This window comes from Argiope bruennichi, chromosome 7 (assembly GCF_947563725.1).
Source record: "Argiope bruennichi chromosome 7, qqArgBrue1.1, whole genome shotgun sequence".
NCBI classification, from domain to species: domain Eukaryota; kingdom Metazoa; phylum Arthropoda; class Arachnida; order Araneae; family Araneidae; genus Argiope; species Argiope bruennichi.
Window position 1 is genome coordinate 126,818,793 of NC_079157.1, and position 16,104 is coordinate 126,834,896.

Below are 16,104 nucleotides of genomic sequence, written 5' to 3' on the forward strand. Positions count from 1 at the left end.
TAATGGTATCAAGAATCTTAGATTGATGCGCTGTTCGAGGGATGCGTGGTATGGTGGATAGAATTACATCTTTATTTCTTGTTCCTTTTGATGGTCTCAAGTTCGAATCTGGAAGCCGAACGAATAATATATTTATTCATTATTTTTATATATTTATATTTATTATTATTCTCCACACTTATTCTATAGTTACTTCGATGTCCATTAATATTCATTCTTCCTGAAATAAAATTTGATTTAAAAATATCTATAAATTTACTAGAAACGTTTAGTGTCGATGTCTTGCACATGCGCAGAGATCATCAGTATGCTTAGCATTGTGCATTTCTATCCAGATTTCCATCACATATGAGCCTTTATTAATGGTATCAAGAATCTTAGATTGATGCGCTGTTCGAGGGATGCGTGGTATAGTGGATAGAATTACATCTTTATTTCTTGTTCTTTTTGATGGTCTCAAGTTCGAATCATGAGGCCGAACGAATAATATATTTATTCATTATTTTTATATATTTATATTTATTATTATTCTCCACACTTATTCTATAGTTACTTCGATGTCCATTAATATTCATTCTTCCTGAAATAAAATTTGATTTAAAAATATCTATAAATTTACTAGAAACGTTTAGTGTCGATGTCTTGCACATGCGCAGAGATCATCCGTATGCTTAGCATTGTGCATTTCTATCCAGATTTCCATCACATATGAGCCTTTATTAATGGTATCAAGAATCTTAGATTGATGCGCTGTTCGAGGGATGCGTGGTATAGTGGATAGAATTACATGTTTATTTCTTGTTCTTTTTGATGGTCCCAAGTTCGAATCATGAGGCCGAACGAATAATATATTTATTCATTATTTTTATATATTTATATTTATTATTATTCTCCACACTTATTCTATAGTTACTTCGATGTCCATTAATATTCATTCTTCCTGAAATAAAATTTGATTTAAAAATATCTATAAATTTACTAGAAACGTTTAGTGTCGATGTCTTGCACATGCGCAGAGATCATCCGTATGCTTAGCATTGTGCATTTCTATCCAGATTTCCATCACATATGAGCCTATATTAATGGTGTCAAGAATCTTAGATTGAATCGCCGTTCGAGGGATGCGTGGTATAGTGGATAGAATTGCGTCTTTATTTCTTGTTCTTTTTGATGGTCTTAAGTACGAATCTGGTGGCCGAACGAATAATATATTTATTCATTATTTTTATTTATTTATATTTATTATTATTCTCCACACTTATTCTATAGTTACTTCGATGTCCATTAATATTCATTCTTCCTGAAATAAAATTTGATTTAAAAATATCTATAAATTTAATAGAAACTTTTAGTGTCGATGTCTTGCACATGCGCAGAGATCATCCGTATGCTTAGCATTGTGCATTTCTATCCGGATTTCCATCACATATGAGCCTATATTAATGGTGTCAAGAATCTTAGATTGAATCGCCGTTCGAGGGATGCGTAGTATAGTGGATAGAATTACGTCTTTATTTCTTGTTCTTTTTGATGGTCTATAGTTCGAATCTGGTGGCCGAACGAATAATATATTTATTCATTATTTTTATATATTTATATTTATTATTATTCTCCACACTTATTCTATAGTTACTTCGATGTCCATTAATATTCATTCTTCCTGAAATAAAATTTGATTTAAAAATATCTATAAATTTACTAGAAACTTTTAGTGTCGATGTCTTGCACATGCGCAGAGATCATCCGTATGCTTAACATTGTGCATTTCTATCCAGATTTCCATCACATATGAGCCTATATTAATGGTGTCAAGAATCTTAGATTGAATCGCTGTTCGAGGGATGCGTGGTATAGTGGATAGAATTACGTCTTTGTTTCTTGTTCTTTTTGATGGTCTCAAGTTCGAATCTGGTGGCCGAACGAATAATATATTTATTCATTATTTTTATATATTTATATTTATTATTATTCTCCACACTTATTCTATAGTTACTTCGATGTCCATTAATATTCATTCTTCCTGAAATAAAATTTGATTTAAAAATATCTATAAATTTAATAGAAACTTTTAGTGTCGATGTCTTGCACATGCGCAGAGATCATCCGTATGCTTAGCATTGTGCATTTCTATCCAGATTTCCATCACATATGAGCCTATATTAATGGTGTCAAGAATCTTAGATTGATGCGCTGTTCGAGGGATGCGTGGTATAGTGGATAGAATTACATCTTTATTTCTTGTTCTTTTTGATGGTCTCAAGTTCTAATCTGGAAGCCGAACGAATAATATATTTATTCATTATTTTTATATATTTATATTTATTATTATTCTCCACACTTATTCTATAGTTACTTCGATGTCCATTAATATTCATTTTTCCGGAAATAAAATTTGATTTAAAAATATCTATAAATTTACTAGAAACTTTTAGTGTCGATGTCTTGCACATGCGCAGAGATCATCCGTATGCTTAGCATTGTGCATTTCTATCCAGATTTCCATCACATATGAGCCTATATTAATGGTGTCTAGAATCTTAGATTGATGCGCTGTTCGAGGGATGCGTGGTATAGTGGATGGAATTACATCTTTATTTCTTGTTCTTTTTGATGGTCTCAAGTTCGAAACAGGAAGCCGAACGAATAATATATTTATTCATTATTTTTATATATTTATATTTATTATTATTCTCCACACTTATTCTATAGTTACTTCGATGTCCATTAATATTCATTCTTATTGAAATAAAATTTGATTTAAAAATATCTATAAATTTAATAGAAACTTTTAGTGTCGATGTCTTGCACATGCGCAGAGATCATCCGTATGCTTAGCATTGTGCATTTATATACAGATTTCCATCACATATGAGCCTATATTAATGGTGTCAAGAATCTTAGATTGATGCGCTGTTCGAGGGAGGCGTGGTATAGTGGATAGAATTACGTCTTTATTTCTTGTTCTTTTTGATGGTCTATAGTTCGAATCTGGTGGCCGAACGAATAATATATTTATTCATTATTTTTATATATTTATATTTATTATTATTCTCCACACTTATTCTATAGTTACTTCGATGTCCATTAATATTCATTCTTCCTGAAATAAAATTTGATTTAAAAATATCTATAAATTTAATAGAAACTTTTAGTGTCGATGTCTTGCACATGCGCAGAGATCATCCGTATGCTTAGCATTGTGCATTTCTATCCAGATTTCCATCACATATGAGCCTATATTAATGGTGTCAAGAATCTTAGATTGATGCGCTGTTCGAGGGATGCGTGGTATAGTGGATAGAATTACATCTTTATTTCTTGTTCTTTTTGATGGTCTCAAGTTCTAATCTGGAAGCCGAACGAATAATATATTCATTCATTATTTTTATATATTTATATTTATTATTATTCTCCACACTTATTCTATAGTTACTTCGATGTACATTAATATTCATTTTTCCGGAAATAAAATTTGATTTAAAAATATCTATAAATTTACTAGAAACTTTTAGTGTCGATGTCTTGCACATGCGCAGAGATCATCCGTATGCTTAGCATTGTGCATTTCTATCCAGATTTCCATCACATATGAGCCTATATTAATGGTGTCTAGAATCTTAGATTGATGCGCTGTTCGAGGGATGCGTGGTATAGTGGATAGAATTACATCTTTATTTCTTGTTCTTTTTGATGGTCTCAAGTTCGAATCTGGAGGCCGAACGAATAATATATTTATTCATTACTTTTATATATTTATATTTATTATTATTCTCCACACATATTCTATAGTTACTTCGATGTCCATTAATATTCATTCTTCCTGAAATAAAATTTGATTTAAAAATATCTATAAATTTACTAGAAACGTTTAGTGTCGATGTCTTGCACATGCGCAGAGATCATCCGTATGCTTAGCATTGTACATTTCTATCCAGATTTCCATCAGATATGAGCCTTTATTAATGGTATCAAGAATATTAGATTGATGCGCTGTTCGAGGGATGCGTGGTATAGTGGATAGAATTACATCTTTATTTCTTGTTCTTTTTGATGGTCTCAAGTTCGAATCTGGAGGCCGAACGAATAATATATTTATTCATTATTTGTATATATTTATATTTATTATTATTCTCCACATTTATTCAATAGTTACTTCGATGTCCATTAATATTCATTCTTCCTGAAAAAAAATTTGATTTAAAAATATCTATAAATTTACTAGAATCTTTTAGTGTCGATGTCTTGCACATGCGCAGACATCATCCGTATGCTTAGCATTGTGCATTTCTGTCCAGATTTCCATAACATATGAGCCTTTATTATTGGTATCAAGAATCTTAGATTGATGCGCTGTTCGAGGGATGCGTGGTATAGTGGATAGAATTACATCTTTATTTCTTGTTCTTTTTGATGGTCTCAAGTTCGAATCTGGAGGCCGAACGAATAATATATTTATTCATTACTTTTATATATTTATATTTATTATTATTCTCCACACTTATTCTATAGTTACTTCGATGTCCATTAATATTCATTCTTCCTGAAATAAAATTTGATTTAAAAATATTTATAAATTTACTAGAAACTTTTAGTGTCGATGTCTTGCACATGCGCAGAGATCATCCGTATGCTTAGCATTGTGCATTTCTATCCAGATTTCCATCACATATGAGCCTATATTAATGGTGTCAAGAATCTTAGATTGATGCGCTGTTCGAGGGAGGCGTGGTATAGTGGATAGAATTACATCTTTATTTCTTGTTCTTTTTGATGGTCTTAAGTTCGAATCTGGTGGCCGAACGAATAATATATTTATTCATTATTTTTATATATTTATATTTATTATTATTCTCCACACTTATTCTATAGTTACTTCGATGTCCATTAATATTCATTCTTCCTGAAATAAAATTTGATTTAAAAATATCTATAAATTTAATAGAAACTTTTAGTGTCGATGTCTTGCATATGCGCAGAGATCATCCGTATGCTTAGCATTGTGCATTTCTATCCAGATTTCCATCACATATGAGCCTTTATTAATGGTATCAAGAATCTTAGATTGATGCGCTGATCGAGGGATTGCGTGGTATAGTGGATATAATTACATCTTTATTTCTTGTTCTTTTTGATGGTCTCAAGTTCGAATCTGGAGGCCGAACGAATAATATATTTATTCATTATTTTTATATATTTATATTTATTATTATTCTCCACACTTATTCTATAGTTACTTCGATGTCCATTTATATTCATTCTTCCTGAAATAAAATTTGATTTAAAAATATCTATAAATTTACTAGAAACGTTTAGTGTCGATGTCTTGCACATGCGCAGAGATCATCCGTATGCTTAGCATTGTGCATTTCTATCCGGATTTCCATCACATATGAGCCTATATTATTGGTGTCAAGAATCTTAGATTGAATCGCCGTTCGAGGGATGCGTGGTATAGTGGATAGAATAACGTCTTTATTTCTTGTTCTTTTTGATGGTCTATAGTTCGAATCTGGTGGCCGAACGAAAAATATATTTATTCATTATTTTTATATATTTATATTTATTATTATTCTCCACACTTATTCTATAGTTACTTCGATGTCCATTAATATTCATTCTTCCTGAAATAAAATTTGATTTAAAAATATCTATAAATTTACTAGAAACTCTTTAGTGTCGATGTCTTGCACATGCGCAGACATCATCCGTATGCTTAGCATTGTGCATTTCTATCCAGATTTCCATCACATACGAGCCTATATTAATGGTGTCAAGAATCTTAGATTGATGCGCTGTTCGAGGGATGCGTGGTATAATGGATAGTATTACGTCTTTATTTCTTGTTCTTTTTGATGGTCTCAAGTTCGAATCTGGAGGCCGAACGAATAATATATTTATTCATTATTTTTATATATTTATATTTATTATTATTCTCCACACTTATTCTATAGTTACTTCGATGCCCATTAATATTCATTCTTATTGAAATAAAATTTGATTTAAAAATATCAATAAATTTAATAGAAACTTTTAGTGTCGATGTCTTGCACATGCGCAGAGATCATCCGTATGCTTAGCATTGTGCATTTATATCCAGATTTCCATCACATATGAGCCTATATTAATGGTGTCAAGAATCTGAGATTGATGCGCGGTTCGAGGGATGCGTGGTATAGTGGATAGAATTACATCTTTATTTCTTGTTCTTTTTGATGGTCTCAAGTTCGAATCTGGAAGCCGAACGAATAATATATTTATTCATTATTTGTATATATTTATATTTATTATTATTCTCCACATTTATTCTATAGTTACTTCGATGTCCATTAATATTCATTCTTCCTGAAAAAAAATTTGATTTAAAAATATCTATAAATTTACTAGAAACTCTTTAGTGTCGATGTCTTGCACATGCGCAGACATCATCCGTATGCTTAGCATTGTGCATTTCTATCCAGATTTCCATCACATATGAGCCTATATTAATGGTGTCAAGAATCTTAGATTGATGCGCTGTTCGAGGGATGCGTGGTATAATGGATAGTATTACGTCTTTATTTCTTGTTCTTTTTGATGGTCTCAAGTTCGAATCTGGAGGCCGAACGAATAATATATTTATTCATTATTTTTATATATTTATATTTATTATTATTCTCCACACTTATTCTATAGTTACTTCGATGTCCATTAATATTCATTCTTCCTGAAATAAAATTTGATTTAAAAATATCTATAAATTTACTAGAAACTTTTAGTGTCGATGTCTTGCACATGCGCAGAGATCATCCGTATGCTTAGCATTGTGCATTTCTATCCAGATTTCCATCACATACGAGCCTATATTAATGGTGTCTAGAATCTAAGATTGATGCGCTGTTCGAGGGATGCGTGGTATAGTGGATAGTATTACGTCTTTATTTCTTGTTCTTTTTGATGGTCTCAAGTTCGAATCTGGAGGCCGAACGAATAATATTTTTATTCATTATTTTTATATATTTATATTTATTATTATTCTCCACACTTATTCTATAGTTACTTCGATGTCCATTAATATTCATTCTTCCTGAAATAAAATTTGATTTAAAAATATCTATAAATTTACTAGAAACTTTTAGTGTCGATGTCTTGCACATGCGCAGACATCATCCTTATGCTTAGCATTGTGTATTTCTATCCAGATTTCCATCACAAATGAGCCTTTATTAATGGTATCAAAAATCTTAGATTGATGCGCTGTTCGAGGGATGCGTGGTATAGTGGATAGAATTACATTTTTATTTCTTGTTCTTTTGGATGGTCACAAGTTCGAATCTGGAGGCCGAACGAATAATATATTTATTCATTATTTTTATATATTTATATTTATTATTATTCTCCACACTTATTCTATAGTTACTTCGATGTCAATTAATATTCATTCTTCCTGAAATAAAATTTGATTTAAAAAAATCTATAAATTTACTAGCAACTTTTAGTGTCGATGTCTTGCACATGCGCAGAGATCATCCGTATGCTTAGCATTGTGCATTTCTATCCAGATTTCCATCACATACGAGCCTATATTAATGGTGTCTAGAATCTTAGATTGATGCGCTGTTCGAGCGATGCGTGGTATAGTGGATAGAATTACATCTTTATTTCTTGTTCTTTTTTTTGATGGTCTCAAGTTCGAATCTGGAACCCGAACGAATAATATATTTATTCATCATTTTTATATATTTATATTTATTATTATTCTCCAGAATTATTCTATAGTTACTTCGATGTGCATTAATATTCATTCTTCCTGAAAAAAAATTTGATATAAAAATATCTATAAATTTACTAGAAACTTTTAGTTTCGATGTCTTGCACATGCGAAGACATCATCCGTATGCTTAGCATTGTGCATTTCTATCCAGATTTCCATCACATATGAGCATTTATTAATGGTGTCAAGAATCTTAGATTGATGTGCTGTTCGAGGGATGCGTGGTATGGTGGATATAATTACGTCTTTATTTGTTGTTCTTTTTTGATGGTCTCAAGTTCGAATCTGGAAGCCGAACGAATAATATATTTATTCATTACTTTTATATATTTATATTTATTATTATTCTCCACACTTATTCTATAGTTACTTCGATGCCCATTAATATTCATTCTTATTGAAATAAAATTTGATTTAAAAATATCTATAAATTTACTAGAATCTTTTAGTGTCGATGTCTTGCACATGCGCAGAGATCATCCCTATGCTTAGCATTGTGCATTTCTGTCCAGATTTCCATCACATATGAGCCTTTATTATTGGTATCAAGAATCTTAGATTGATGCGCTGTTCGAGGGATGCGTGGTATAGTGGATAGAATTACATCTTTATTTCTTGTTCTTTTTGATGTTCTCAAGTTCGAATCTGGAGGCCGAACGAATAATATATTTATTCATTACTTTTATAGATTTATATTTATTATTATTCTCCACACTTATTCTATAGTTACTTCGATGCCCATTAATATTCATTCTTATTGAAATAAAATTTGATTTAAAAATATCAATAAATTTAATAGAAACTTTTAGTGTCGATGTCTTGCACATGCGCAGAGATCATCCGTATGCTTAGCATTGTGCATTTATATCCAGATTTCCATCACATATGAGCCTATATTAATGGTGTCAAGAATCTGAGATTGATGCGCGGTTCGAGGGATGCGTGGTATAGTGGATAGAATTACATCTTTATTTCTTGTTCTTTTTGATGGTCTCAAGTTCGAATCTGGAAGCCGAACGAATAATATATTTATTCATTATTTGTATATATTTATATTTATTATTATTCTCCACATTTATTCTATAGTTACTTCGATGTCCATTAATATTCATTCTTCCTGAAAAAAAATTTGATTTAAAAATATCTATAAATTTACTAGAAACTCTTTAGTGTCGATGTCTTGCACATGCGCAGACATCATCCGTATGCTTAGCATTGTGCATTTCTATCCAGATTTCCATCACATATGAGCCTATATTAATGGTGTCAAGAATCTTAGATTGATGCGCTGTTCGAGGGATGCGTGGTATAATGGATAGTATTACGTCTTTATTTCTTGTTCTTTTTGATGGTCTCAAGTTCGAATCTGGAGGCCGAACGAATAATATATTTATTCATTATTTTTATATATTTATATTTATTATTATTCTCCACACTTATTCTATAGTTACTTCGATGTCCATTAATATTCATTCTTCCTGAAATAAAATTTGATTTAAAAATATCTATAAATTTACTAGAAACTTTTAGTGTCGATGTCTTGCACATGCGCAGACATCATCCGTATGCTTAGCATTGTGCATTTCTATCCAGATTTCCATCACATATGAGCCTTTATTAATATTGTCAAGAATCTTAGATTGATGTGCTGTTCGAGGGATGCGTGGTATTGTGGATATAATTACGTCTTTATTTGTTGTTCTTTTTGATGGTCTCAAGTTCGAATCTGGAAGCCGAACGAATAATATATTTATTCATTACTTTTATATATTTATATTTATTATTATTCTCCACACTTATTCTATAGTTACTTCGATGCCCATTAATATTCATTCTTATTGAAATAAAATTTGATTTAAAAATATCTATAAATTTACTAGAATCTTTTAGTGTCGATGTCTTGCACATGCGCAGAGATCATCCGTATGCTTAGCATTGTGCATTTCTGTCCAGATTTCCATCACATATGAGCCTTTATTATTGGTATCAAGAATCTTAGATTGATGCGCTGTTCGAGGGATGCGTGGTATAGTGGATAGAATTACATCTTTATTTCTTGTTCTTTTTGATGGTCTCAAGTTCGAATCTGGAGGCCGAACGAATAATATATTTATTCATTACTTTTATAGATTTATATTTATTATTATTCTCCACACTTATTCTATAGTTACTTCGATGCCCATTAATATTCATTCTTATTGAAATAAAATTTGATTTAAAAATATCAATAAATTTAATAGAAACTTTTAGTGTCGATGTCTTGCACATGCGCAGAGATCATCCGTATGCTTAGCATTGTGCATTTCTATCCAGATTTCCATCACATACGAGCCTATATTAATGGTGTCTAGAATCTTAGATTGATGCGCTGTTCGAGGGATGCGTGGTATAGTGGATAGAATTACATCTTTATTTCTTGTTCTTTTTGATGGTCTCAAGTTCGAATCTGGAACCCGAACGAATAATATATTTATTCATCATTTTTATATATTTATATTTATTATTATTCTCCAGAATTATTCTATAGTTACTTCGATGTGCATTAATATTCATTCTTCCTGAAAAAAAATTTGATTTAAAAATATCTATAAATTTACTAGAAACTTTTAGTGTCGATGTTTTGCACATGCGCAGACATCATCCGTATGCTTAGCATTGTGCATTTCTATCCAGATTTCCATCACATATGAGCCTTTATTAATGGTGTCAAGAATCTTAGATTGATGTGCTGTTCGAGGGATGCGTGGTATGGTGGATATAATTACGTCTTTATTTGTTGTTCTTTTTTGATGGTCTCAAGTTCGAATCTGGAAGCCGAACGAATAATATATTTATTCATTACTTTTATATATTTATATTTATTATTATTCTCCACACTTATTCTATAGTTACTTCGATGCCCATTAATATTCATTCTTATTGAAATAAAATTTGATTTAAAAATATCTATAAATTTACTAGAATCTTTTAGTGTCGATGTCTTGCACATGCGCAGAGATCATCCGTATGCTTAGCATTGTGCATTTCTGTCCAGATTTCCATCACATATGAGCCTTTATTATTGGTATCAAGAATCTTAGATTGATGCGCTGTTCGAGGGATGCGTGGTATAGTGGATAGAATTACATCTTTATTTCTTGTTCTTTTTGATGAACTCAAGTTCGAATCTGGAGGCCGAACGAATAATATATTTATTCATTACTTTTATAGATTTATATTTATTATTATTCTCCACACTTATTCTATAGTTACTTCGATGCCCATTAATATTCATTCTTATTGAAATAAAATTTGATTTAAAAATATCAATAAATTTAATAGAAACTTTTAGTGTCGATGTCTTGCACATGCGCAGAGATCATCCGTATGCTTAGCATTGTGCATTTATATCCAGATTTCCATCACATATGAGCCTATATTAATGGTGTCAAGAATCTGAGATTGATGCGCGGTTCGAGGGATGCGTGGTATAGTGGATAGAATTACATCTTTATTTCTTGTTCTTTTTGATGGTCTCAAGTTCGAATCTGGAAGCCGAACGAATAATATATTTATTCATTATTTGTATATATTTATATTTATTATTATTCTCCACATTTATTCTATAGTTACTTCGATGTCCATTAATATTCATTCTTCCTGAAAAAAAATTTGATTTAAAAATATCTATAAATTTACTAGAAACTCTTTAGTGTCGATGTCTTGCACATGCGCAGACATCATCCGTATGCTTAGCATTGTGCATTTCTATCCAGATTTCCATCACATATGAGCCTATATTAATGGTGTCAAGAATCTTAGATTGATGCGCTGTTCGAGGGATGCGTGGTATAATGGATAGTATTACGTCTTTATTTCTTGTTCTTTTTGATGGTCTCAAGTTCGAATCTGGAGGCCGAACGAATAATATATTTATTCATTATTTTTATATATTTATATTTATTATTATTCTCCACACTTATTCTATAGTTACTTCGATGTCCATTAATATTCATTCTTCCTGAAATAAAATTTGATTTAAAAATATCTATAAATTTACTAGAAACTTTTAGTGTCGATGTCTTGCACATGCGCAGACATCATCCGTATGCTTAGCATTGTGCATTTCTATCCAGATTTCCATCACATATGAGCCTTTATTAATATTGTCAAGAATCTTAGATTGATGTGCTGTTCGAGGGATGCGTGGTATTGTGGATATAATTACGTCTTTATTTGTTGTTCTTTTTGATGGTCTCAAGTTCGAATCTGGAAGCCGAACGAATAATATATTTATTCATTACTTTTATATATTTATATTTATTATTATTCTCCACACTTATTCTATAGTTACTTCGATGCCCATTAATATTCATTCTTATTGAAATAAAATTTGATTTAAAAATATCAATAAATTTAATAGAAACTTTTAGTGTCGATGTCTTGCACATGCGCAGAGATCATCCGTATGCTTAGCATTGTGCATTTCTATCCAGATTTCCATCACATACGAGCCTATATTAATGGTGTCTAGAATCTTAGATTGATGCGCTGTTCGAGGGATGCGTGGTATAGTGGATAGAATTACATCTTTATTTCTTGTTCTTTTTGATGGTCTCAAGTTCGAATCTGGAACCCGAACGAATAATATATTTATTCATCATTTTTATATATTTATATTTATTATTATTCTCCAGAATTATTCTATAGTTACTTCGATGTGCATTAATATTCATTCTTCCTGAAAAAAAATTTGATTTAAAAATATCTATAAATTTACTAGAAACTTTTAGTGTCGATGTTTTGCACATGCGCAGACATCATCCGTATGCTTAGCATTGTGCATTTCTATCCAGATTTCCATCACATATGAGCCTTTATTAATGGTGTCAAGAATCTTAGATTGATGTGCTGTTCGAGGGATGCGTGGTATGGTGGATATAATTACGTCTTTATTTGTTGTTCTTTTTTGATGGTCTCAAGTTCGAATCTGGAAGCCGAACGAATAATATATTTATTCATTACTTTTATATATTTATATTTATTATTATTCTCCACACTTATTCTATAGTTACTTCGATGCCCATTAATATTCATTCTTATTGAAATAAAATTTGATTTAAAAATATCTATAAATTTACTAGAATCTTTTAGTGTCGATGTCTTGCACATGCGCAGAGATCATCCGTATGCTTAGCATTGTGCATTTCTGTCCAGATTTCCATCACATATGAGCCTTTATTATTGGTATCAAGAATCTTAGATTGATGCGCTGTTCGAGGGATGCGTGGTATAGTGGATAGAATTACATCTTTATTTCTTGTTCTTTTTGATGAACTCAAGTTCGAATCTGGAGGCCGAACGAATAATATATTTATTCATTACTTTTATAGATTTATATTTATTATTATTCTCCACACTTATTCTATAGTTACTTCGATGCCCATTAATATTCATTCTTATTGAAATAAAATTTGATTTAAAAATATCAATAAATTTAATAGAAACTGTTAGTGTCGATGTCTTGCACATGCGCAGAGATCATCCGTATGCTTAGCATTGTGCATTTATATCCAGATTTCCATCACATATGAGCCTATATTAATGGTGTCAAGAATCTTAGATTGATGCGCGGTTCGAGGGATGTGTGGTATAGTGGATAGAATTACATCTTTATTTCTTGTTCTTTTTGATGGTCTCAAGTTCGAATCTGGAACCCGAACGAATAATATATTTATTCATCATTTTTATATATTTATATTTATTATTATTCTCCAGAATTATTCTATAGTTACTTCGATGTGCATTAATATTCATTCTTCCTGAAAAAAAATTTGATTTAAAAATATCTATAAATTTACTAGAAACTTTTAGTGTCGATGTCTTGCACATGCGCAGACATCATCCGTATGCTTAGCATTGTGCATTTCTATCCAGATTTCCATCACATATGAGCCTTTATTAATGGTGTCAAGAATCTTAGATTGATGCGCTGTTCGAGGGATGCGTGGTATGGTGGATAGAATTACGTCTTTATTTGTTGTTCTTTTTGATGGTCTCAAGTTTGAATCTGGAAGCCGAACGAATAATATATTTATTCATTACTTTTATATATTTATATTTATTATTATTCTCCACACTTATTCTATAGTTACTTCGATGCCCATTAATATTCATTCTTATTGAAATAAAATTTGATTTAAAAATATCTATAAATTTACTAGAATCTTTTAGTGTCGATGTCTTGCACATGCGCAGAGATCATCCGTATGCTTAGCATTGTGCATTTCTGTCCAGATTTCCATCACATATGAGCCTTTATTATTGGTATCAAGAATCTTAGATTGATGCGCTGTTCGAGGGATGCGTGGTATAGTGGATAGAATTACATCTTTATTTCTTGTTCTTTTTGATGGTCTCAAGTTCGAATCTGGAGGCCGAACGAATAATATATTTATTCATTACTTTTATAGATTTATATTTATTATTATTCTCCACACTTATTCTATAGTTACTTCGATGCCCATTAATATTCATTCTTATTGAAATAAAATTTGATTTAAAAATATCAATAAATTTAATAGAAACTTTTAGTGTCGATGTCTTGCACATGCGCAGAGATCATCCGTATGCTTAGCATTGTGCATTTATATCCAGATTTCCATCACATATGAGCCTATATTAATGGTGTCAAGAATCTTAGATTGATGCGCGGTTCGAGGGATGTGTGGTATAGTGGATAGAATTACATCTTTATTTCTTGTTCTTTTTGATGGTCTCAAGTTCGAATCTGGAACCCGAACGAATAATATATTTATTCATTATTTTTATATATTTATATTTATTATTATTCTCCAGAATTATTCTATAGTTACTTCGATGTGCATTAATATTCATTCTTCCTGAAAAAAAATTTGATTTAAAAATATCTATAAATTTACTAGAAACTTTTAGTGTCGATGTCTTGCACATGCGCAGACATCATCCGTATGCTTAGCATTGTGCATTTCTATCCAGATTTCCATCACATATGAGCCTTTATTAATGGTGTCAAGAATCTTAGATTGATGCGCTGTTCGAGGGATGCGTGGTATGGTGGATAGAATTACGTCTTTATTTGTTGTTCTTTTTGATGGTCTCAAGTTTGAATCTGGAAGCCGAACGAATAATATATTTATTCATTACTTTTATATATTTATATTTATTATTATTCTCCACACTTATTCTATAGTTACTTCGATGCCCATTAATATTCATTCTTATTGAAATAAAATTTGATTTAAAAATATCTATAAATTTACTAGAATCTTTTAGTGTCGATGTCTTGCACATGCTCAGAGATCATCCGTATGCTTAGCATTGTGCATTTCTATCCAGATTTCCATCACATATGAGCCTTTATTAATGGTATCAAGAATATTAGATTGATGCGCTGTTCGAGGGATGCGTGGTATAGTGGATAGAATTACATCTTTATTTCTTGTTCTTTTTGATGGTCTCAAGTTCGAATCTGGAAGCCGAACGAATAATATATTTATTCATTATTTTTATATATTTATATTTATTATTATTCTCCACACTTATTCTATAGTTACTTCGATGTCCATTAATATTCATTCTTCCTGAAATAAAATTTGATTTAAAAATATTTATAAATTTACTAGAAACTTTTAGTGTCGATGTCATGCACATGCGCAGAGATCATCCGTATGCTTTGCATTGTGCATTTCTATCCAGATTTCCATCACATATGAGCCTATATTAATGGTGTCAAGAATCTTAGATTGAATCGCCGTTCGAGGGATGCGTGGTATAGTGGATAGAATTACGTCTTTATTTCTTGTTCTTTTTGATGGTCTTAAGTTCGAATCTGGTGGCCGAACGAATAATATATTTATTCATTATTTTTATATATTTATATTTATTATTATTCTCCACACTTATTCTATAGTTACTTCGATGTCCATTAATATTCATTCTTCCTGAAATAAAATTTGATTTAAAAATATCTATAAATTTAATAGAAACTTTTAGTGTCGATGTCTTGCACATGCGCAGAGATCATCCGTATGCTTAGCATTGTGCATTTCTATCCAGATTTCCATCACATATGAGCCTTTATTAATGGTATCAAGAATCTTAGATTGATGCGCTGTTCGAGGGATGCGTGGTATAGTGGATATAATTACATCTTTATTTCTTGTTCTTTTTGATGGTCTCAAGTTCGAATCTGGAGGCCGAACGAATAATATATTTATTCATTATTTTTATATATTTATATTTATTATTATTTTCCACACTTATTCTATAGTTACTTCGATGTCCATTTATATTCATTCTTCCTGAAATAAAATTTGATTTAAAAATATCTATAA